A 27,317-nucleotide genomic window follows, 5' to 3' on the forward strand; every position below is an offset into this window, starting at 1 on the left:
AAAAGGTTGAGAACCACTGATATAACGTACAATTATACAGCCTGTTGTTCACTATTTTTTATTTATTTTAAATTGCCTTTCAAATGTCTATTCTTGGTGTTGGGTTTTATCAAATACATTTCCCCCAAAAATGTGACTTATACTCCAGTGCGACTTATGTATATATTTTTTCCTTCTTTATTATGCATTTTCGGCAGGTGCGACTTATACTCCGAAAAATACGGTAAATACCAGGAAAACTAGGCCTTGCATGTTGTTTAAAAATCCAGTTTCTCTTCTGACAATATTATAAACCACTCATCAAAATGATTAGTACATTTTGAAATTAAAAATATAACATATCTGGTCAGCAGGCAAGAGATTGACAGAACTGATTGGATTTGTTGTTTGTGATTCGCATTAGAGATGGGTAACTTTCACAATTGAACCGATGCCGGTATCAGAAAATCAGTGCAAAAATGTATACATTGCAAAAGGAGTGAAAATGAAATTTAAAAACAATAATGTTTTTACAAAGATGCAGGATTGAAAATAAAAATATCTGCAGCTCAAAAGTCAAAACTGACTTTTAGCACTACTCAGGGTTTCCACAGACAACCAGTTTACCTACTCCCACCCCGACAGAATTAACAGCCTTCCTTAATATAGTTTAAGCCCCTCCCTCCCTTGGGCATACCACTGACACAGAAAAAAAGGGGATAAAATCAAACGTGTGCCCTCAATGTACATATCTGGGTAACAATTTATCATATCTCATGCTAAACATAATCCAGAATATATATATATATATATATATATATATATATATATATATATATATATTTATATATGTATACCGTAGCCCCCTAATGGCACTTGATATATCTATAACAAAAAAAAAAGAAAATCCATCCTTCCATCCATTTTTTACCGCTTGTCCCTTTCGGGGTCACTGGAGTCTATCTCAGCTGCATTCGGGTGGAAGGCGGGGTTCACCCTGGACAAGTCGCCACCTCATCGCAGGGCTGACACAGACAAACAGACAACATTAAATAATAATAATTAAAAAAAAATGAAGGAAGACGTCATGAAAGAAGGACAACAACTGGATATTCCGGCAAAAATATGAAATTTTGACAAGTATGCAATGGATGGCGTTAAAGGGAGGCGCAGCTGACGACACAGTGGAAGAATCCTGAAAAGAACTCAAATAAATGCCTTGTCAGATACCAAAACATATTTGGGGATAATTATTGATGATGAGAGTATATTTTATTCTTCAATGAATTTAAAAAAAAAAGAAGGGAGCTTTTCTCATGCAGGGCAAAAAGCCTCATGCTGGACCAGTGGTTATCACTACCTACTTCACAGATTATTATTATTTTAATACTATATACTGGTATCATATGTGCTTAGTCATAGGAAATCGTGTTAATAGATTCTGCAATATCTCCAGGATGTTTAATGTTAAGAATTGCAAGTTGAATAATGCTTGTTTTCCTGTTAAGTCCTAGATATACAAATTTAATTGATCAAGTAAACATATCTTTCCATGCAACTAGTTATTTTCACCAGTTTTTAGTATTTTTCCCTAAAATAATGTTTTTATCTTAGCTCTATTTTACAATTTTTTTTAGTTCAGTATCTTTTACATGGAGACCGAGCAAAATGACTGGAGTATAGCTACAGTAAACTGTAAAGGCTACATAATGGTAAACCAACAAAGTGGGTAATATACTTTAACACAGTGACACGGCATCTCGTGATTACAAGCTTACCAGGATTACGGAATATCATATATCGTATATATCGTAACAGTAATCGTTTCTCAAAAAAATTGCTGTCTGTGCTTAATAATTAAGTATTATGGTAAATAAAACCCCAGAAGACAAAATCATCCGTCTTCCTGGCGGTCATCCCCTCCAGATCCAATCACAGAATTGGACCCCAACTTAAACAAGTTGAAAAACCTATTCGAGTGTTAACATTTAGTGGTCAATTGTACGGAATATGTACTGTACTGTGCAATCTACTAATAAAAGTTTCAATCAATCAATCAATCAATCAAAAGAAAGAAGGGGGTGAGCAGACCCCACAAAAGAGCTTCCCCGTTGGCTGACCCGATGTATAGTAAAGCGCGTGCACGGTGCGAACTTGTTTGCTGTAAAACACGACTGCCAAACACCCATCTCGAAAGATCGCAATACCTGCGCTTGCTGTTACAGCATATACTGTTGAAAAACCCAAAAGAGGAAATCAGAGGAAGAAAATAAATACACTGTATGTCGAAAGAAACAAAGAACAACAAAAACTTGAATAAATTTGGTCCGATAGTTAACGATAGTCACATGTAGGGTTGCATGGTATACCGGTATTAGTATAGTACCGCAATACTAATGAATCATTTTCGGTACGATACCGTCTCTGAAACGTACCGGTCCCGCACCCCACCGCGCCCACGCCAAAGTCACGTCGTGACATTGCTGGTTTACGAGCAGACGAGCATGTTCAGTTGCATACAATCGCGGAGTACTTATAAGCAGACACAGTGTGTAGACAGAAAAGGGAGAACGGACGCATTTTGGCTTAAAAACTAACGATAAAGGTGATAACACTGAAACACTCTCAGGAAGAGGTGCTTCAAGACATGGCTCTCTAACTAGCGGCTAAAGTCCATCCACAGTCATCAGTGTTTTAGCTACTTCTAAATCACTAATCCTCGCCTCCATGGCGACAAATAAAGTAAGTTTCTTACAAGTATCATCCCTGCAGGACAAGGAATAGCTAAACATGTTTCACTACACACCATAGCTCAACGGCATCAACATGTAAACAAACGCCATGGGTGGATCTATACCTAATATCCTCTGTAATGCTATCAAGTACAGGCACGTATTGGGTCGATACTACTATGATTACGATTATATTTTTTGGCATCACATCTTCTTTTGTTTTTTTAGAATGTATAGCTCGGTTGGTAGAGTGGCCGTACCAGAACCTTGAGGGTTGCAGGTTCGATTCCCGCTTTCGCCATCCTAGTCACTGCCGTTGTGTCCTTAAGCAAGACACTTTAGCCACCTGCTCCCAGTGCCCCCACACTGGTTTAATTGTAACATAGATATTGGGTTTCACTATGTAAAGCGCTTTGAGTCACTAGAGAAAAGCGCTATATAAATATAATTCACTTCACTATGTTTATAAACTCAGAAAATATATCCCTGGACACATGAGGACTGTGAGTATGACCAATGTATGATCCTGTAACAACTTGGTATCGGATTGATACCCAAATTTGCGGTGCCATCCAAAACTAATGTAAAGTATCAAACAACAGAAGAATAAGTGATTATTAAAAATGTTCCAGTCAAAAAATGCAGATTTCCTTTCCTTAAAAAATGTACCGATATTAAATAATCAGTTAGGCTACATTCACACTAGAGTTGTACGGTATACCGGTATTGGTATAGTACTGCGATACTAACGAATCATATTCGGTACTATACCGCCTCTAAAAAGTATGATCCTGTAACTACTTGGTATCGGATTGATACCTAAATTTGTGGTATCATCCAAAACTAATGTAAAGTTTCAAACAACAGAAGAATAAGTGATTCGTACAATTGAACAGAAGTGTAGATAGAACATGTTAAAAGAGAACGTAAGCAGATATTAACAGTAAATGAACAAGTAGATTAATAATTCATTTTATGTTGTGATCCACCGCCCGGATCATATATGGTTTTGGTTTTTGAGTCCTTTTGTGTTTTGTCGATCGTTTTGAACTCTTCCTGTTCTTAGTTTTGGCACTTCCTGTTTTATCTTGTTTCCATGGTTTCTCATTTGTCCCACCTGCTCTTGTTTGTTAGGTGCACCTGTGTTCGGATTATTGTTTCTGTATTCAAGCCCACCTTCTCCCTTTGTTCGGTCTTGGTCCGTTGTTTATATATATTTGTGCTAAGTTCCGTTGTTTATATATATATTTGTGCTCGGCCCGTCACTTTTTGAACTTTCTCATGCTAAGTTTAGCGTTAGCTTCCCATGCGTAGGCACGCGCTTTATTTTGCCTTTTGTATCAGTGTTCTTTTATTTTTTATATACATTAAATCAAGTCTTACCTGCTATCCCTGCCTGTCTGGTCCTCGTGCATCCTTGGGGTGACTCCACACGCATCACAACACGCCAACGCCGTGACATTTTCTACCAATTGTCCTTAATAATGTTGACAAAATAATAGAATAATAAATGACACAATATGTTATCGCATACGTCAGCAGACTAATTAGGAGTCTTTGTTTGTTTACGCACTATAAAAGACAAGTTGTCTTGTATGTTCACTGTTTCATTTAAGGACTTACAGTAACTGCAATAAGAAACATATGTGTAATGTACCCTAAGATGTTTTGGTTAAAATAAAGTCAATAATGCATTTCTTTGTGGTCACCTTTCATTTAGAAAAGTAACGCACATTTTTTAGTACCGGTACCAAAATATTGCTAGCGTTACAACACTAGTCAAATGATTGCTGCTCTGTGTATTTATAGTTTGAATCCTGCCTGGTGACACCAGATTCAAGTACCCCAGCTTTAATACGCTAGTGTCTCGCCTGGGTTACTGTTGTGATACTGCTTCTGAAGAAATAATAGTTAATTTTTTTCCATTTTATTCGGTGTAACCTCACCGTTAATGCAAAACAATGTTGTGACAAAAAAAGCAGAACATATTAATAGGCTGTGTGTCACACTGGCTTGAACTAAAGGAGCAGACGTGTAGGGCAGCAAACACCTCAGGGCTCACTCGGTCAAGAACACACTGACCCAATGGTGTTTGGCTTTTCTGTCTTATTTTTGCAACATTCCGCGGCAAGGTTGCCTTTGTCGACTTCCTCCACGTTCAAACTGTTAACTCAATGACAACTCCTCATTATTGAATTCACCTCCATTGTCACAAAAAAATCTTAGATGGGGGCTCCACATACACTCACCCAGGAATGAATAAAGTGCCTCAGACAAACCTTCCCATTGTGTGCAAAAACAAAAAAAAAAGTGCTGCATCGTGGCCGTAGGAGTTTGTCTCTTCATGACAGCCCATCACCGTATCTCATTACTCATTGCCTTATTTGGACCAACTGCCTCCCTGAGATATTCTGTCTAACTTAGCTGTCCATCTCAGACGAATGGAGAGGAGGGGGCCGTCCACCACAGCCCCCCAGCCTTGACCACATTCAGACAATTACACTTGCTTGATGAAACAATCAGGACCACACAATAACAGCAAGAGACTTCACACGTTGTGGTTTAAAGGCTTACTGAAATTAGATTTTCTTATTTAGACGGGGATAGCAGGTCCATTCTATGTGTCATACTTGATCATTTCGCGATATTGCCATATTTTTGCTGAAAGGCTTTAGTAGAGAACATCGACGATAAAGTTCGCAACTTTTGGTCGCTAACAGAAAAGCCTTGCCCTTACCGGAAGTCGCAGACGATGACGTCACCCGTTGATGGCTCCTCACATCCTCACATTGTTTTTAATGGGAGCCTCCAACAAAAAGAGCTATTTGGACTGAGAAAACGACAATTTCCCCATTAATTTGAGCGAGGATGAAAGATTCGTGTTTGACGATATTGATATCGACGGACTAGAAAAATAAATAAATACAAAAATCAAGTTAAAAAAAAATGCGATTGCATTGGGACGGATTCAGATATTTTTAGAGACATTTACTAGGATAATTCTGGGAAATCCCTTATCCTTCTATTGTGTTGCTAGTGTTTTAGTGAGTTTAATAGTACCTGATAGTCGGAAGGGTGTGTCCACGGGTGTCTTGAGGCCAGTGTCTGATGCAAGTCGACGGCAGCTTTATGGACGGCAAAAGCTCAGCTGATCTCAGGTAAGTGGTGACTTTTTACCACAATTTTCTGACCGAAAACTGCTGGTTGACATTTGGTCGGGATCCATGTTCGCTTGACCACTCTGATCCATAGGAAAGCTTCACCTCCGGGAATTTTAAACAAGGAATCACCTTGTGTTTGTGTGGCTAAAGGCTAAAGCTTCCAAACTCCATCTTTCTATTTTGACTTCTCCATTATTAATTAACAAATTACAAAAGATTCAGCAACACAGATGTCCAAAAATACAGTGTAATTATACGGTTAAAGCAGACGACTTTTAGCCGCGAGTGGTGCAGCTGCTAATATTTCCTAACAGTCCATGACGTCACGCGTACACGTCATCATTTTGCGACGTTTTCAACAAGAAACTCCCGGGAAATTAAAAATTTAAATTTAGTAAACTAAAAAGGCCGTATTGGCATGTGTTGCAATGTTAATATTTCATCATTGATATATAAACTATCAGACTGCGTGGTGGGTAGTAGTGGGTTTCAGTAGGCCTTTAATGCAGGAGGTCAGAATCAATCAATTTTTAGACCAAGCACCATCTTCTATCTAATATGCGGCCACACATGCAGTTGGGAATTTCAATTCAGCACACTTAGTAGCAAAATAGCATCTGCCATGACGTGCAGATCGAGGCCATCTTTGTTCTCCGTTGTATAAAAATTCAATTAATGGATCGTGTTTTCTGCTGTGTGTCATTCATGCAATTTCTTTTTTTTTTTTTTTTTTTACAAAGGATCATTCCCCTTGTCTCTATAGCAGAGGGTTATTTGAAGGATACAATAACAACCTCAACTGGAGGAGATGGGGAGCTTTTCTGTGACGCATTTAATCTTGAGATAAATAAAAAAGATTACTATAGTGTCAGGCCTCCACCAAAGGCTGAACCCTCCAAATGGGAATCGTCACCTTTTACAGAATGTCCACCTGCATATGCCGTAATTGCGTTATTGAAATTAATGTATTATTCATTGAGACGGAAAAGGAAACATTTTTGCAATAGCCAGCGCTTTTCAAATGTTCATGCTAATCCGCAACAAAACACAAGCCTCGTCTCCTGGGTGGAGTAAAATAGCTGACAAAGTGGATTGGATGAAATTAATTGGGTTTGTCCTTGGCCACTCCTTCACAATGTTTCAGGAAAATATGTTTTTTTGATTGATTGAAACTTTTGTTAGTAGATTGCACAGTACAGTACATATTCCGTACAACTGACCACTAAATGGTAACACCCGGCCGGATACGTTTTTCAACTTGTTTAAGTCGGGGTCCACGTTAACCAATTCATAGTACAAATATATACTATCAGCATAATCCAGTCATCACACAAGTTAATCATCAGAGTATATACATTGAATTATTTACAAACCCCGTTTCCATATGAGTTGAGAAATTGTGTTAGATATAAATATAAACGGAATACATCCATCCATCCATCCATTTTCTACCGCTTATTCCCTTTCGGGGTCGCGGGGGGCGCTGGCGCCTATCTCAGCTACAATCGGGCGGAAGGCAGGGTACACCCTGGAACACAATGATTTCCAAATCCTTTTCAACCCATATTCAATTGAATGCACTACAAAGACAACATATTTTATGTTCAAACTCAAAAACGTAATTTTTTTTTGCAAATAATAATTAACTTAAAATTTCATGGCTGCAACACGTGCCAAAGTAGTTGGGAAAGGACATGTTCACCACTGTGTTACATCACCTTTTATTTTAACAACACTCAATAAACGTTTGTGATTTGAAGAAACACACAACAGGTTTTCTATAGGATTTAGGTCTGGCGACTGTGAAGGCCACTCCAGAGTCTTTCAGCCTTTCTTCTGCAACCACTCTGATGTTGATTTGGAGGTATGCTTGGGATCCTTGTCCTGTTGGAAGGTCCAACGTCTCCCAAGCCTCAGCTTCGTCACTGACTTCATGACATTTGCAGCTAATATATCCTGCTAGGAAATATAATTCATAATGCCTTGAACACGCTGGAGATTCCCGGTACCTGAGGCAGGGAAACAGCCCCAGAGAATGATTGACCCCCCACCATGCTTAACAGTAGGCAAGGTGTTCTTCTCTTTGTAAGCTTAATTTTTTCTCCTCCAGACATAACGTTGATTCATAGGCCCAAAGAGTTCCAGTTTTGTCTCATCACTCCATAGAACAGTTTCCCAAAACCTTTGGGGTTTGTCCAGATGATTTGTGGCATAATGGAGTCTATTTTTTCTTGTGCCTGGTAGTCAGAAGTGGGGTGCACCTGGGAGTTCTGGCATGGAGGCCTTCATCTCGTAGTGCGTGCCTTATTGTCTGGGACGAAACCTGCGTTCCCCCCTCTGCAATGTCCTGTTGTAGTTCCTCAGCTGTTACCCGGCGGTTTTTCACCACTGTACGCTTGAAATACCTGACAGCATCCTCTTTCTACCACGCCCAGGTAGTGTTTCCACTGTGCCTTTAGTTTTAAACTTGCGAATTATGCTCCCAACTCTTGGAATGTGTAATGTCTTTGCTATTTTCTTATATCCATATCCTTTCTTATGAAGAGAAATTACCTCCTCTCTTGACTTCTTTGACTACTCCCTGGACTTCACCATGTTGCAAATACACCATTGACCATCTACAAGAAGCTGAGCGTCACAGTCTTTTTCAATCAGTTTAATTGTTGCTCGTTATGGTTCTAATCACATCTACAGGTGTTTTCAACACCTGATTGAAAAGACCTTATTCAAATTCTGTTCTTAAGAGTTATGATCTTCAAGGGGTTGAATAATTTTGTCAATGAGACATTAAGAGAAATGACAATGTTTGGTATGTTACAAAATATAATGTTGTAATTCAAGTTGCATTTGTCTATTTAATGCATCTTTATTTGATATGACTATAAACAAAATACGGAATAAATGTCCTACTTGCTAAAACACCAAAATTGTGTGGGGGTTGACTCATTTTGATCACAACTGTACATGCAGATAATGTGTCATGAGACATGCAAAAATAAATCCAATTAAGAGGACTTACAGGAAAATAAATGAGCTCAAATATACCTACACACGAGGCATAATGATGCAATATGTTCATACAGCTAGCCTAAATAGCATGTTAGCATCGATTAGCTTACAGTCATGCACTGACCAAACATGCCTGATTAGCACTCCACACAAGTCAATAATCAACAAAGCTCACCTTTGTGTATTCACGCACAACATTAAAAGTTTGATGGACAAAATGATACAAAAAAAGAGTGGCTTAAAACACGTCTTAGAAATTTGGAGAAAGTTGTACATGTAAACAAGCTACAATGAGTTCAAGGACCGCCAAAATTAGTTGGACAAAACGGCGCTGTCCAAATAGTCTCTAATCACTGAAACATATTTAATAGAAACAGTGTGATGTCTAACAATTGTGGAGGTTTGTGTCATGTTGTCCTCCTACAGAAAACATATTCCTCATCTGTTTGCATTTTCATACATGTTTGTAAAAGCTCCAGAGAGCCACGAGGCCGGCGTTAAAGAGCCGCGTGAACGAATGTGTTTGTGTGAATGGGTGAATGTGGAAATAATGTCAAAGTGCTTTGAGTACCTTGAAGATAGAAAAGTCCTATACAAGTACAACCCATTTACCATTTACCATGAGCCACGGGTTGCCAACCCTTGCACTAAACCCAGTGGGAACTGGAAGTAGTTGTACTAATAGAAGTTTATGCATCGTACTGCAAACTTAAAAGGCCTTTGTGGGAAATGTTGAGGAAATGCACCCCTGCTTAGATTTTAGTATAGTGTTACTAGAAGACTCTTAATGCTAGGTTGAAGGGGAGGTCAGACACTTCATAGCACTCACTCTCTCTCACGATTGATCCATCACGTTGCGAGAAGACGCTTGAGGGTTCAAGAATAAACACGTTGTGCTGCATTTAAACAAAATGTGTTCCGCTGATCTACTCAAACATTCGTTAATTAAAAGCCATTGTTTTAATTGCTCCAACTATTGCTGATGGTGAGGCCTCAGGTTCTAATACAAGATCTATGTTAAGCATTGATTACTGGTTGAGTCGGCATAAAAAAACCGCGCTGTAATTAAATGAGCACTTCACTAAGCCCTGAACACCGATTATCCGATCATTGCCCAGCAAGTGCAAGCAATCGCGTCAATGTTTGGATTTGCATGGTTTGCTGCTGTCGGAAAGGCATGTCGATAATATAGATTAAACGCATATAGATTGTACGCAATCAGGGGTATGATTTTTTTTTCTCGTTGGTTTGGCAATTGGAGTTTTAATAGTATCCAAATCTATGCTGTGTATTGATGAGTTAGTATGTGAGTGGGTCAATAGGGTACCGTGTTCATCATACAAATTATGCAAGCAGTAAGAGGAAAACCAGAATGTTATTTAGTACCAGTACAAAAAACTGCATCTAAGACTACATGCTGGATTCTATACATCACATGGCCCATTATTTTATCAATCTGATTTTCATACTGGTTTTTGAAATTGGATTTTAGCTATTTGTGCATTCATTTAGCAAGCTGGTTAGCTCATTAATTACATCATTTAGAAACGTCAAACAAACATAAAACAGGGTGATTAATCTGTTGATTAACAAACCAAAACAACGAGCTGAACTATCCTGTCGGCGCTGCTCTACCAACTCACACACACAGAAGTTGTTTTGGTAACCTCACAATAACCATATTGCTACAATAGAAAATAGTTTGAAAAAGTAAAATCCACTTTGCATGAGAGAAATGAGCAGGTAGAGGGAGGGAATGGAAAGGACAGGATCGTTGAGCCATGTGTGCGCTCTTAACGAGAAGTGGTCTGTGATGTAAGTCCGCTTTGGCATATTTTTACAAACAAGTTTGTTCTCATCACAATTAAAATCTTGCTGCGGTCTGGAGCCTGCTTTGTTCTCTTCATTATGAGCAGGCACAAAAAAGCTTCAAGCAGGAAAAAAAAAATGAATGAATGAATGAAGCATTTCTACACAGAGACATGATTCACACACAGAGGCATATCCGGTTGGATCTAAAAGTTTTTAAATTGAAAAGTTTGCAACCAAAGTGGTTCATAAATTAAACTCCCACTGTACATTAGTTTTTTTTTTCAAATCTCAAGATTTTTACTCACAGTTCATCCAAAATGGCAAAACTAAAATAATGCTATTCGGTGACAGTAGAAGATAAAGTGAAACACAAATACACATAGACAGAATAGAAATTGAAAGAGTAAATGAAACCAAAGTTCTAGGAATAATGATTGATGATAAAATACACTTGAAATCTCATATATGAGTATAAAATATACAACACATCAATAATGAATAAAGCAAAACATGTCCTAGACCACAAATCACTCCATATTCTTAACTGCTCACTGGTGTTACCATATATGAGTTTTTGTGCAGAAATATAGGGAAATAACTACAAAAGTACACTTCATTCATTAACCGTGTCACAAAAAAGATCAGTCACGGTAATGAATAATGTTGGATATAGAGAACATTCAAACCCTTTAATTATTGAATCAAAAATACTGAAATTCCACAGCATAGTGAATTTGCAAATAGCTAAAATTATACACAAAGCAAACTACAATCTGCTACCTAAGAATGTACAACAATTCTTCAACAAAAGAGGAGAAATATAATCATAGAGAAAAATGTAATTTTAAACATTTGTACGCACGGACAACAGGTAAGATCTTGAGTACCGTATTTTTCGTACTATAAATTGCAGTTTTTTTCACATTTTGGCCGGGGGTGTGACTTATACTCAGGAGCGACTTATGTGTGAAATTATTAACACATTACCGTAAAATATAGAATAATATTATTTAGCTCATTCACGTAAGAGACTAGATGTATAAGATTTCATCGGATTAAGCAATTAGGAGAGACAGATTGTTTGGTAAACGTATAGCATGTTCTATATGTTATAGTTATTTGAATGACTCTTACCATAATATGTTACGTTCACATACCAGGCACCTTCTCAGTTGGTTATTTATGCGTCATATAACGTACACTTATTCAGCCTGTTGTTCACTATTCTTTATTTATTTTAAATTGCCTTTCAAATGTCTATCCCTTAGGGGGGGGGGGGGGGGGTGTTTGCCCACATACGCGGTCCTCTCCAAGGTTTCTCATAGTCATCATTGTCACTGACGTCCCGCTGGGTGTGAGTTTTCCTTGCCCTTATGTGGGCCCTACCGAGGATGTCGTAGTGGTTTGTGTTGTGGTTTGTGCAGCCCTTTGAGACATTAGTGATTTAGGGCTATATAAATAATCATTGATTGATTGATTGATTGATATTCTTGGTGGTGGGTTTTATCAAATACATTTCCCCCCCAAAATGCGACTTATACTCCAGTGCGACTTATATATGTTTTTTCCTTATTTATTATGCATTTTCGGCAGGTGCGATTTATACTCCGGAGCGACTTATACTCCGAAAAATACGGTATATCAGTATGTGGAATTAAATTATGGAATGGAATAAGCAAAGAAATCAAACAATGTAGTAATATGATCCACTCCAAGAAACTCTTCAAACTTAAAGTGTTTACAAAGTACAAAGTAGAAGAACCATGATAAACATTATGAATTTATTCCATCCATCCATTTATTTTCCAGATAATCAATCAATGTATTTTATTTCGGCAATCTTCACATAAAACAAAGAACAACAAGAAAAGAAAAAAAAAAAACACTTATTTGAGCAATGATTGAGCCGAAAGGGTGTAGGTTGAAGCAACGCTTATATAAACCTACCCCGTCACAACAAGAACAAGGTTCAAAATATATAAAATCTAAAACATGCTTCACTTATATTACTTTTTTTTTTTTAAACAATATATAAGCAACATATATGTAGCACACGTCTCATATACACAGTTTAACATTTAAATCAAACATATACATTTGTACACTTATATATATATATATATATATATATATATATATATATATATTATATATACACAATTTATTTGAATTCCATATAAAGTGGTAATATATACATTTTAATATAACCTATATGTATAATTATGAAATCATAAATTGTATTTATATACATATATATTATTGTCTTTCTAAAACAATGTTTGCTCTTCTTTCTTATATTTACTAATGATAAATGATTTAAAAAGCTTTTTAAACTGGTTTATGTTGGTGCTGTGTTTTATTTCATCCTTTAAACAGTTCCATATTTTAACCCCTGCTATTGTTATACTCAATCTTATTTATCTCACCATATGAAATATAACTCTGTATATAACTATAACTTTGTATCATGTTGTATGCATGCATGTTCGAAATAAACACAAACTCAAACTCAAAATAATGTTTACTTTGCTAGCAAGTTGGCTCGAACAGCTACATTGGAAGTTTTAAAGGATTTCATAAGTGCGATCTCTTCTAAAGAGTATTGTGCTGCGTTGTTCTTACATCTGTCATGTGCTAAAGACAAGATCGACCATTCGGTCTTGTCCCACAAACTAAAGGATATTAGAACGTCAAATGGTTTGGCATCTTTTCGAGGGGTAGAACACCTGGTTCAGGTCAATGGTGTGTGTGTTCAAACTTCCATCCATCCATCCAGCCATTTTCCTCCGCTTATCAGAGGTCAGGTCGCGGGGGCAGCAGCCTAAGCAGGGAAACCCAAACTTTCCTCTCCCCAGCCACTTCGTCCAGCTCTTCCCGGGGGATCCCGAGGCGTTCCCAGGCCAGCCGGGAGACATAGTCTTCCCAACGTGTCCTGGGTCTTCCCAGTGGCCTCCTACCGGTTGGACATGCCCTAAACACCTCCCTAGGGAGGCATTCGGGTGGCATCTTGACCGGATGCCCAAACCACCTCATCTGGCTCCTCTCGATGTGGACGATCAGTGTTCAAACTGGTTGTCTATTAAAACCATGTCCCCCCAGGGGTCCATATTAGGTGGTATTTTTTCTACTCTGACCCCGAACGGGACAAGGGGTAGAAGATGGATGGATGGATAAATGGATCTACACCCCAAATGTAATTTTTGTATTGTTCTGCTTCATCTTATGCAAGTGCCACAGAAGGTTTGCTATCTGCTTCTGATGTTTTTTCTGATATGTCTTCATTAAGTAAGACTACTCAATTCTGACAAAACTAAAATGATGTGTTTTTCAAAGTCGTGGAAGACACATAATGTCGGTCCATTTGTTACACTAAGTGTCAACATGTTGAATGCGTTTCTGCCTACAAATATCTGGGACTTTACCTGGAGGAAAACTTGTCCTTTAAACGCAATATTGAGTGTCTTTCAAAAATAAAAAATAAAAAAAATTCCTGATGAAACTTGTTTCTTTGGTAGAAACAAGGATTGTTAATATTTTAGTGTGAGAAAAAATGCTTATACAGGCAACTCTTTATCCATACTGGACACTGACGAAATGTTGTACATGCATGCAAATCGCTCCTCTCTGAAAATGCTGAATTCAGTGTATAATGCAGCATTAAGTAGTGTGACTGACTCAGGTTTTCGTACTCACTGTAGCTTATATGAGAGTGAAGGTTTTCCTTTTTTGCGCAACCGTAAGTTTATGTTTTGCTTTGTAAAGCCATTTTATAATTGCCTTTTCACTTACGCTCCCTCTGGATTCCAAAAGTTACCTACAGGAGTAATCTCCCAGCCGAGGGACAGATTATCATCAGTCATTCATCAATCAAAATGTATTTATGTAGCCCTCAATCCCCTGATCTAAACCCACATCCGAGTAAGGAAAAATCAAAAGACCCCAACTGGGGGGAAAAAAAAAATCCTTAAGAAGGAACAACAATGAAAGAACCCCCACCCCCCTTTCAGGGTGATGTCGAGTGGGTATAAATATTCAAATGTTAAATTAATGCAGATAGTCCCCATGACAGATAGTCATAGGGAGATCTTCCGGGCTCAGCCAAGTCAGCCTACAGCTTTGTGTGGAAGAGTGGTCCTCCCCATGTCACAACTCGGGCTAGCTTTTGTGCGTCATTCCTCGGACGAAGACTGTTTTTGGTAAAACTGCATTAAAAGCATTTGGACTCGCGTCCCATTGTAAATTACCCAGTCATCCTAAATTGGATTATCTGCCAAATTTAGGGCAGTTTAAAACTGGAATTAAAAGGGAACCTATTATCCAAAACTACCTTTTCTTACCTATTGGTGCCTGTTTTTGTCTCTTTGACAGCTGCGTAAGTCCCGATACTATTAAATCAAACCGTGGAGCCATCCCAGTGGGCACAGAGACGTTTAATTAACGTTGAAACAACGTTACTTTCCCGTGTTGAAATAACGTTGGATTTGGGTTGAAAATGAAAGTTGGATCAACGTTTAAATACCGACGTTGAATCAACGTCAATGTTTCAACGTTGATTCAACTTTCAGTTTCTACCTAACAGAGACGTTTAATCAACGTTGAAACAACGTTACTTTCCCGTGTTGAAATATCGTTGGATTTGGGTTGAAAATGAAAGTTGGATCAACGTTTAAATACCGACGTTGAATCAACGTCAATGTTTCAATGTTGATTCAACTTTCAGTTTCTACCTAACAGAGAAGTTTAATCAACGTTGAAACAACGTTACTTTCCCGTGTTGAAATAACGTTGGATTTGGGTTGAAAATGAAAGTTGGATCAACGTTTAAATACCGACGTTGAATCAACGTCAATGTTTCAACGTTGATTCAACTTTCAGTTTCTACCTAACAGAGACGTTTGATCAACGTTGAAACAACGTTACTTTCCCGTGTTAAAACAACGTTGGATTTGGGTTGAAAATGAAAGTTGGATCAACGTTTAAATACAGACGTTGAATCAACGTCAATGTTTCAACGTTGATTCAACTTTCAGTTTCTACCTAACAGAGACGTTTAATCAACGTTGAAACAATGTTACTTTCCCGTGTTGAAATAACGTTGGATTTGGGTTGAAAATGAAAGTTGGATCAACGTTTAAATACCGACGTAGAATCTACGTCAATGTTTCAATGTTGATTCAACTTTCAGTTTCTACCTAACAGAGACGTTTAATCAACGTTGAAACAACGTTACTTTCCCGTGTTGAAATAACGTTGGATTTGGGTTGAAAATGAAAGTTGGATCAACGTTTAAATACCGACGTAGAATCTACGTCAATGCTTCAACGTTCATTCAACTTTCAGTTTCTACCTAACAGAGACGTTTAATCAACGTTGAAACAACGTTCCTTTCCCGTGTTGAAATAACGTTGGATTTGGGTTGAAAATGAAAGTTGGATCAACGTTTAAATACCGACGTAGAATCTACGTCAATGTTTCAATGTTGATTCAACTTTCAGTTTCAACCTAAGATCAACCAACCAATCATCAACGTAATATCAACCAATATATAAATATAATTAAAGACAACAAAACATAGTGCATATATAGCTCCAGGCTGAATCCTGTTAATGCAAAATTGAAATTAAGTACAAAGAAAATGGAGAATGTCAATCGATATAATTATTTATTTAGCCTCCTCCCTACCGTCCAGGGGCATATTCCAGTTTATTTTTTATGGCATCATGGACCATCGTTTCGGTCCCCTTCTGGGTATCCAAGACACTAGCTGTAAACAGGCAAAAAGAATACAAATTAATTAAGGGTGCGTGTGATTTACCCCAATCAAGTTGATGTAATTATTAAACACACACACAAACTCACCTGTGACTAAATCGAGCAGCTTCGTCACGGCAAAGCTATTTTTTTCCCCCTCTCCCCTTCATGTTCAGATTGGACATGAATTCATTTGTCATGAGCCTGAAATTGAACACGCAAGTCATACATGCAGGCCAAAAAGTACGGAATTTTGCATTATTATAATTCCAGATCTAGCACTCATAGATTAGAATTTGGGTCTTACATCGCCTATTTTTAATATATATAAAGAGAAAGAGGAAAATACCTGTCCATGATGGTGCTTAAACAGCTCTTTAAGTCATATCCACCAATCTTTCAGAGCCTGGCTGTCTGCAAATATACAAGAGAATGTGTTTAGCATACACTGGGGGAAGGGGCTGGCAAACACATACATATACATTCAAGTATAGGGCCTGTTTTATTTGCACGTGTTTTATCTACACGATTTCATAACCTGAAATTTCTATCGAAATACAATAATATTTCCGATGTTACAGCTACACAATTATAATGTTATAATTACTTACCAGCAAATCTTTCTTGCTTGGTTGAGTTTTTATCAACTCGTCAAGGTCGAGTAGTTCCTCCACTGTCTCCAATTTCTGCACAAGGAAGGACAGTTTTATCAAAAAATTATCCTTTTTGATATCATATATATCATAGCAAGTGTACTGTGTCGTTCCATATGCATAAACTGAAATCATTGGTACATTGCCCTGCATTAACATTCTGCTTTTCAATTACCGGTAGTGGTACATGTACATAGACTTAGGGGCGGACCAGATGAAACGTGGGGGAGGGTATGTTTTTTTTTGAAAAAAAGAGATTGTTTAGCAAAAACTGAAAAATAAATAAGTTTGTTCTCCTGACGTATATATATATATATATAAAAAAAAAAGTTTGCTCCGGTAAGCTCTGCAAAAAAAAAAAAGTCGGTTGCCTTCTTGTGCCAAGAGAAAAAACTTTGTACCCCCCAAAAATTTCTGCGCTCCGTGCAATCTTTTATTGTCAATCATAAAATATCTTTCAACAAAATCTGTCTGGATATTTTATTGTCATATATTTTAGTATACATGTTGGCCAACAGGTCAAAAGTGAAACCATTTAGAAGTTTCAATACTTGACAAAAGCTCTTGTAATAGCAGTACTGGCCTTATCAGTAAAATAAAAAAATAAGTAGAGATCATAGCATTTAATATTACATGGATCCTTTAATGGGCGACCCGTGGACTTGCCTTTTGAGACAAAGCCTTGCTAACAAGTCAAACTAATTAAAAAGTACCTGTACTTAAAATAAACTGGCAACATTTTAAATAAACATTAAAATGAGCCAGAAAAACCTAACTGCCATCCAGACGGGTGTTTTGAAGATCAAAATCAAGAGGAAGTAAATTAATACAGTGACTGGCGCGGCTGTAAAAGACAATGGGTACAGAACCCCAAAAAAATTGTTTGTTTTGTGTTAGCCTGTAAAAACGATTGTTGGCTTTTGGGCAGGTGGGGAAAAAAATTGTTGTCTGCTTGGGGAGAAAAAAAAGTTTGCTCAGGTCCAGTTTATACAGTCAAAATAAACGTTTTCCTGCAACCCTCTTGTGAAAGGGCCAAAATTATATCGATATAAATAACCAGTATTATCTCAAAGTACAAACCTGAATCTTTATGGACGTCGATGGTTTTCTTTGCAGTGAAATAGTTTGATTTCCAATTCAAATCTTCGCTCTTAGTCTTGCTTGCTGGACTGGAAAGGAAATACTTCAGCACGCATGCGCACAAGCTTGGCTTTTAGTTCACGCTGCCATCAAGCAGCAGTTTCATTGAAAACTGTCGCAAATGGCCGATGCGCGCAGAATGTTTGGCAAGTTGAATTGTACACATTGAAACGACGTTGAAAAGACGATGTCCCCCAATGATGAAAACAAACCAGATTTGCAACATATGGTGTGGTGGGGTCAGTTGGTTGTGATTTGGTTGAGATATGGTTGAGTGACGTCGCCACGTAATTTCAACCTCACCTCGACGTTGAACTAAGGACGGGTGCCCACTGGGATGGCGGAGATATTCCTGAAACAATCTTCCATTATACTTACTCCATACTTGCCAACCCTCCCGATTTTTCCGGGAGACTTCCGAATTTCAGTGCCCCTCCCGAAAATCTTCCGGTGCAACCATTCTCCCAAATTTCTTCCGATTTCCGCCCGGACAACAACATTGGAGGCGTGCCTTAAAGCCATTGCCTTCAATGTCCTCTACAACCTGTCGTCGCGTCCGCTTTTTCTCCATATAAACAGCACGCCGGCCCAGTCACATGTTGTCTGCGGCTTCTGCAGATACACGTAAATGACTGCAAGACATACTTGATCAACAGCCATACAGGTCACACTGAGTGTACCGTACAAACAACTTTAACAATGTTACAAATATGCGCCACACTGTGAACCCACACCACACAAGAATGACAAACACATTTCGGGAGAAAATCTGCACCGTAACACAACATAAACACAACAGAACAAATACCCAGAATCCCTTGTAGCCCTAACTCTTCCGGAACGCTATAATATACATCCCTTCCATCAACCTTAATCCCACACACACACACCTCAACCACGCCCCCTCATCTCCCGAATTCGGAGGTGTCAAGGTTGGCAAATATGGCTTACTCTGAATTTGCACAACTTGCCATGTTTTTCCAACGAGTGACGTCAGCAGATATCTCCAAATTTGGTCGAAATTTAGCCAAATAATTTTTGTAAAGAGCTTTAATAGAGTCCCGGAATAAGTGGTTCATAAAGTTAATAAATTCAGGGAAAAAACAAAAGTGCGTCAAAGGAAATGGCTCTTGAAATTATCACTTTCATCATCTTGTGGAATACAATCGGACCATGCTTGTGTCTGCAGTGATCACTTTGGGAAAAGTTTCCACATTTGATTTGTTTGACAAACTTTCTGTGATGCAATCGAGTTTATTTTCTACTACATTAGTAATGTTTGATACCAGAACTAAACGTAAAGAAAGGACAAGAGATCGCATTAGTTTGCGTTCTTTTGCGGTTGTTATGCATACATTTAACTACAAAGACCTGGTTGTGCAAATACACTAAAGTCATGTTAAGTCCTAGTAATAAATATTTTGATTGTTGGTCTAATCCACCGTATTTTGGTTGTCGATTTTCATAACAGAAACTAAAAGCTTAGTTGTTGTGCAGGACAGTGTTAATTTTGTTGACGAAAAATTTTCGTCATAGTTATCGTCAACAACCTTTTTTTCTGACTAAAACGAGACAATAACTAAATAAAAAATAATTTACGTGGACTAAGACGATGACGAGGTGTATTGACATATTCGTCAACGAATAAAAACGAGACCAAAATGTCTGCCAGAGACGAGATCCAATCGGAACTAATTTCGTTAGGAAAAGGCGGGAGGAGTCGGGAAGAGAATCAATCAGAGCGACGTGGTAAGGAAGTTACGTAGACGTAGTTTGCGTTTGAGACTGACCCGGGAATGCGCTGCAGAAGACAACATGTCAACGCCTGGGAGGAAGAGGAGAGAGGACATAGGGGGAAATTTTATATTTGACGTCAAAGATAACAAGACGCAGTGTAAGAAATGCAGCGCGAGGATTACTTGAAGCGACATTTACAGTCAAATCACCCCGAAATCCACACATAGGTAAGTATTTTCCACAACATACAACTCAGTCGACGTTATCTCGTTTATTACACGACTTACTCGTGAAATACTAAATTTGTGACATGATTTTCATCAAAATACGACTTGTATCGGTGATTTTTCCGCTGTTTTGCTTTGACTTTCAGAAATTGAAGGGAAAGTTTACATATAACCCTTTAGTCGACTAAATCTACTGTAGTTTTCGTCGACTATAATCTTATGATATTTCGTCAACTAAAACTAGACTAAAACTAAAACAATTTAAATAACTAAATTATGACTAAAACTAAATTACATTTTAGTCAAATGACTATGACTAAAACTAAATCAAATTTTGCTGTCAAAATTAACACTGGTGCAGGAAACCCAAGTGCTTTATTTGACACAAATGACCACATTATAGCGTCTTTGGTGATATTTGTTAGCATCAAGGAAATATTCTTAATAGTATTAATAAACTAAACGAATAAACTCTTAGGCTGAACAGCATATACTGAATCTTGATATCGCTAGCAAACACTGCTGAACAAGAGTTACATTTATAGCTAAATAATGAGACAAAATATGAACTTCACACAATATAAACACAACTGCAGGCATGAATTGCAGATAAGACCAATATCTGTAGCACAAAATCAACGGCAAACAAACGTATCCTTTTTCCGATGCACGAATAAGTCCAACTTTGTCTTTCACAGAAAAATGTTCCATTTGTGGACCCCTCCAGATGCATAACATGATCTCCAATCTTTTATTCTCTAAATACCGTAAGTGTCAAGGGAAGTAATGTGGCAGTAACCTCTTGGTGATGACAAATGGTTCAAATCTTTAAAAAAAATACATATTTTTCTTAAGAGTGTAAAAATCCACTCCATCCCATTTAAAATGCTTTATTTCATGATCACTTTTATATTTGCCTCTAAACCTTTCAAAATAAGCCTAAATCTACACTAATTCAGGTAAATATACAGTAGCCTAATTGGGCTTAGACCATTGCCTGAAACCCAGATGTGCCTGTAGGACATGATTGCAAACCACCTATTGTATCAAATTCCTGTTCATTTTTATTTATATTTAATAGTTGTTTTACATGTATTTACATTAGATCTGTCTATCTGCTATCGTGGCAAGGAAGCCCTTGTAAAACAGAGTCTGAATCTCATTGGGTCTACTTCCGATTAAATAAAGGTCACAAACTAACTAACTAAACTTACACGATACCTAGATTACAAAAGCATATAGCTGTTCACCACCGCATTACTGTTGGGTAGCATAAGTGGTAAAAATCAAGTTAATAAAATGTGCTAATTATTATTAATTGGGGACGGCGTAGCGCAGTTGGGTCAGTGGCCATTCCAACAGCCTGAAGGTTCCTGGTTTGATCCCCGGCTTCTACCATCATTGTCATGTCCGTTGTGTTCTTGGGCAAGACACTTCACCCTTGCTCCTGATGGGTTGTGATTAGCCCCTTACATGGCAGCTCCCGCCATCAGTGTGAGGACGTGTGTGTGAATGGGTGAATGTGGTAATAGTACAAAAAGCGCTATAGGAGTATATCCCATTTACCATTTAATTACTGGAAATCAGTTTTTGAGCAATGAATTAGCTGTTTTGAACAGGAATGCTGGGACCTTATGATACAATACAATAAGCCAGAGGCTCTTAAACTTTTTGACAAACTACAGTTTTCACTACAGTAGGATTTGAGACCCACTCAAGTATTAATACTTAATTTGTAATCTTACTTGTGTTCAATAACTGTCTTACCTATAAACAGTTTACGATCTTGTCAAATGATAAGGAATCACGTGTTAATCACAAATATTATTATCAAAAATTAAGTCAAGCTGATTACAGTAACCCGTAAACAGTAATACTATACATGTTTTAAAATGAAGTGTCAAAAAATTAAAGTGCATATGAGAATACAGCTTTACCACTTTAGTCATATTTTTTGCGCTTAGTAATCTGCTCTGACTTTAGCTCCAGACTTCTGAGATGGGCATTACTGCCACAAGACCCACATTTTTGCACTGTAAATCATATTAAAAGTACAACAAATAACGTTTTGTATCATCCTGAGAACCAAACACAAATGTCTACTGCGGAGGATGTTAGTTCTCATATGAAAATGTATCGAGTTTCTTAACTTTTGGAAATGGCAGCCTCTCTCTGATTATTACACGTTATCCTGTTTTTGAAGTCTCGATCAATAATGCCACAGCTGTAGTTACACCGTTTACGGTATGTTTAGCATGCGAATGAGTGATTTCACATTGAAAGAAGCCCTGCAGAAAATGAAGGCGATGAGTCTTGATGGAGTGAGGCAGCAAAGTATGAGGCAATAACATCATTCCCTAATAGACCTAACCTCCTAACTGCATGATGCTTCCTATACAGTATGACTGTGCCTTTTGATATTCAGGAAGTATGAATTATGCATGCCTGCATTAATTATCTATTTCCCTTCCAGCCTGGTATCATTTCAAAGCAGCTTTATTCTTCTTGTGTTGATACTGTACGCCTTGGACTAAACAAGATCTATGATTTGGGATGACAATTATCGCTGTAATTTGTCATAAGGCGCAGCTCCTCGCTGACATTTGTGCTATGAAAAGGCAAACATGAAATGCAAAACTGAAAGTTTTGAGCATTTGTTGTGATGAAAAAGAAACAAGAGTGAAAATGATGAGTTGAAAAGCAGGGAAGGCAGAAGTAGGAAGAAGCGCTTATGATTTATGATTGGAGTTCATTATCAGCCTGGCTGCTTGAGTTATTGCTATAATTAAGCATTTCGGGAATCATTAGCGTGTCAAACTATGAAGTTGTTTTCTTGAAATGTGTAAAATGAAAAAGCATGAGTCGATACACAATTAACATGACTGATTTCTGGACTTGAACCAAATTTCATTTTAACTGAATCTTATCAAAATAAATCCTATCGATATTGTCCTCTTCCGATATGTTCTGTGCGCAGAACGGAGGGTGCGGATTTATCTGGAATATCCTGATATCTATATATGTTCAAACTGTATTTATAATCTCAACATGGCCCAAAATTCCTATCTTCTTTCTCAATTTAGACCTTTTCTGCCTCATTGGTGATTCAAGTGTAATATGCCAACTTCTCCATTCGGTAGCACAACTAATGAAGCTACAGCTGCCGTATCAAGAGTGTCGTGGTGAGATGCCTTTATTGAGTTTTGGGTTAGACCAGGGGTGGCCACACTTTTTCTGCAGGCGAGCTACTTTTCAATTGACCAAGTCGAGGAGATCTACCTCATTCATATTTATAATTTATATTTATTTATTTATGAAAGGGACATTTTTGTTAACAAGTTAATGGTGTTTAAAGATAATACAAGCATGTTTAACACATATAGATTCCTTTCTTTCATGAAAACAAGAATATAAGTTGGTGTATTTCCTGATTCTGATGACTTGCATTGATTCAGACAGTGGTGCTGATAATGTCCGCATTTTCAAGTGGAGGAGAAAAAAAGTCCTCCTTTCTGTCCAATACCACATGAAAGTGGTTGGATTTGGCATCTCATTTGTCCAACTTGCAAACTCCTTTTTAAACACTTTGTTATGAGAGTAGCATATTTGTGTGTGGCCCGCAGCAGGTGAGTGACGTCAGTGAGTGTGTGGGCGAGCGAGGAGAGGGAGCGGTCGCTGAGGGCGGGGGAAAAATACATTGGCATCAAACCTCCGTAGCTTGCTAGCTTGTGCACGCTCGTTTTCTGAGACTCTTATTTTGTTAGCACAGGCAGGATGAAGAAGGTCTGTGCAGTCGGTCTTTTGAGTTTTGACAGCAAGTACGGCCCAAGAGTGTTGAAATGAAAAGTGTTTCTCTCCGTCCTTTAATTGATTTTTTTCTTAATAATGAGCTCGCAGCAGCCAGCGTCATCTCACAAGATCCTCGGGTGCCGAGAATGTCAAACAACTGACGAAAGTGAAGTCTTAGTGAAGATTGATGATTGCTCATTTTCATGTATATCTTTTTAATGCCTGGCTTGAGATCGACTGACACACCCTTCGCGATCGACCGGTAGCTTGCGATCGACGTAAAGCCCACCCCTGGGTTAGACATTTCTTGTTGAAATGTTGTTGTTTTTCTTTTATGTCCGGTGTCCCTGTTCCTGAGGATTAATTACAGTACATTTTCGGGCGAGAGAGCGCATCTGTATTCAAGCCGTATACACCAAAATTTCAACGAAAGTAAATATTTTTACATATATCAGCCGCACCAGACCATTAGCCACAGATATATACCGACACCTACATAAACACTCTAATTTTTTCCAAAGACTGCCTGTCACACATTAGTAAAACACCTGATCAAACAAAACAGATGTCATGGTCATGAACCCACTAGCTACGGAAGCGAGCTCTCTAATCAGCTTAACAGACTCAATAATTCCACGGTGATGCTTTGGTAAATTTCCAAAACTGAAAGAATATAAAAAGAATGACATTGTAAGTGTTAGCATATAAGCTAATGCTAATGACGCTGGCTTGATTACATTACGATAGCACGTACAAATATGCATGAAAATACTCCTACTGACATCACACATGGGACGGTTTAGTAAGTATGGATTGTTTTAGTTGCATTGTAAAACTTCCAAACGTGGCTAGGAGTGATGAATAAAGAATCCTTTCGAGCAGAAACACTATAAACAAATAGTAGATGAAACAGGGTAAACTTGATGTTCAAAGCACAAAACACCAGTACATTTTCAACCCGCTGCTCCTGCAGCCAGCGAACTTGTCCAAAAGATGGCGCTATAACACAAACAATAACACATTTTCACAGTCTCTGTTAGAGTTAAAAACATACATGGCCGTTAGCGAAGTAAAATCCATTAATGAGCCGCACAGTTTTTAACTTAATAAGCCACTGGGTGGAAACCGTAGAGAAAAAATAGCAGCTTATAGTCCAAAAAATATGGTACTGTTGTCCTCCGCCACGTCGCGCTTCAAAGTTTGCGGCTTCATTAAATCGGAAAAAAAAACTAAACATATTCCATCCATTCATCCATCCATTTTTCTACCGCTTGTTCCTTTCGTGGTTGCGTGGGGTGCTAGAGCCTATCTCAGCTGCATTCGGGCAGAAGTACTGAATTAGGCATTTTTTTCAGCCTATGAACTAAAAATAGCACTGCTGCAATAATATTGGCCACTATATGGGACCAAACCAATCACACCCTGCTGTTCAGTATTGTGGCATCTGATTAGCTCAGGCTCAGGCAACATGTAAAAGTGACTATTTTGCACTTATTTCATGTCTGGTGGGTTCGCAAAATGTGAAAAAAATTACAGATTTGTATGCTTTTGATATGAAAACATTCCATTTATAATCAAGTATTTCACCACGGTTATTGAACAGCAATAAACATGGGTTTACTGTAAGCTTATATTTAGAATTAAATACAGTACTGTATGTTCTCAAAAGATAGCCTCCTCTCATATAAATGTTTCTGTGTGCTACCATTCATTGGAGCGTACAAGTTGTAGGATACATTATGGTCGTCAACAAGTAAGAATGTTTAGATTAGCCTCACTGCAGCTTTCAATTGTTTGTTTTATTCGATTAATCGAGTAATCGGATAAAACATGTATTTTAGAGAAAATAGCAATAATAGTTAAAGTTAAAGTACCAATGATTGTCACACACATACTATATGTGGCGAAATTATTCCCTGCATTTGACCCATCACCCTTGAGCACCCCCTGGGAGGTGAGGGGAGCAGTGGGCAGCAGCGGTGCCGCGCCCGGGAATCATTTATGGTGATTTAACCCCCAATTCCAACCCTTAATGCTGAGTGCCAAGCAGGGAGGTAATGGATCCCATTTTTATAGTCTTTGGTATGACTCGGCCGGGATTTGAACTCACGACCTACCAATCTCAGGGCGGACACTCTAACCCAGGGGTGGGCATTACGTCGATCGCGATCGACTGGTCGATCTCGGAGGGTGTGTCAGTCGATCTCAAGCCAGGCATTAAAAAATATACATAAAAATGAGCAATCATCAATCATACCAAGACTTCACTTTCGTCAGTTGTTTGACATTCTCGGCACCCGAGGATCTTGTGAGATGACGCTGGCTGCTGCGAGCTCATATTTAAGGAAAAACTCACTAACAGGGCGGACGCAGAGAAACACATTTTATTTCTAGAGACTCTGTACCTACTGTCAAAACTCTAAAGACCGACAGCACAGTTCCTGTCTTCACCATAAAAGACCTGTTTCATCCTGCCTGTGCTAACAAAATAAGAGTCTCAGAAAGCTAGCCAATGTATTTCTCCCCCGCCCTCAGCGACCGCTTTCTCACTTGCTTGCCCACCCGCACACTCACTGACGTCACTCACCTGCTGCCAGACATTAAAGGGCCACACACATATGCTACTCTCATAACAAAGTGTTTAAAAACGAGTATGCAAGTTGGACAAATGAGATGCCAAATCCAACCACTTTCATGTGGTATTGGACAGAAAGGAGGACTTTTTTTTTCCTCCATTTGAAAATGCGGACGTTATCAGCACCACTGTCTAATTCCAATCAATGCAAGTCATCAGAATCAAATACACCAACTTATATTCTTGTCTTCATGAAAGAAAGGAATCTATGTGTGTTACACATGCTTGTATTATCATTAAACACCATTAACTTGTTAACAAAAATGTCTCTTTCATAAATAAATAAATATAAATTATAAATAGGAATGATGTAGATCTCCTCGACTTGGTCAATTGAAAAGTAGCTCGCCTGCAGAAAAAGTGTGAGCGCCCCTGCTCTAACCACTAGGCCACTGAGTAGGTAATAAATGCAAAAAAAACTATATTCTTCTTGCCATAACTTACATTATTTTCTCCTAATCATCAACAGTAAAATTGCACTTTTAACATGTGCATTAATAAAAAATAAATAAATAAAAATGCTGTTCACCTTCACATAAGTTTTGGCATCCACACACTAGCGGTCATGCGGAAATGATGTCTGTGTATAAGGCTGGGCGATACATCGATATACTCGATATATTGCGGGTTTGTCTCTATGTGATAAAGAAAATGACTATATCGTGATAATTGAGTGTACGTTCTCACGGAGT

At 38.1% G+C, this 27,317-nt stretch overlaps 1 protein-coding gene and 1 long non-coding RNA gene across 4 annotated transcripts in view; one reads left to right on the forward strand and one right to left on the reverse strand.

Moving 5' to 3' along the window:
* Nucleotides 1-27,317, forward strand: part of LOC133550034 (uncharacterized protein C14orf132) — a 115,107-nt gene that overhangs the window by 14,432 nt on the left and 73,358 nt on the right.
* LOC133550035 (uncharacterized) overlaps nucleotides 16,198-27,317 on the reverse strand; it is a 262,035-nt gene continuing 250,915 nt past the window's right edge. For all 3 annotated transcript variants that reach the window (XR_009806222.1, XR_009806223.1, XR_009806224.1), the window contains 4 exons: nucleotides 17,056-17,130; nucleotides 16,794-16,858; nucleotides 16,553-16,648; nucleotides 16,198-16,457 (listed from right to left, as the gene is read on the reverse strand). This is a non-coding gene — a long non-coding RNA (uncharacterized LOC133550035). The remainder of the gene's footprint in view (nucleotides 16,458-16,552; nucleotides 16,649-16,793; nucleotides 16,859-17,055; nucleotides 17,131-27,317) is intronic.

Source organism: Nerophis ophidion, linkage group LG03 (genome assembly GCF_033978795.1).
Source record: "Nerophis ophidion isolate RoL-2023_Sa linkage group LG03, RoL_Noph_v1.0, whole genome shotgun sequence".
Classification (NCBI taxonomy): Eukaryota; Metazoa; Chordata; class Actinopteri; order Syngnathiformes; family Syngnathidae; genus Nerophis; species Nerophis ophidion.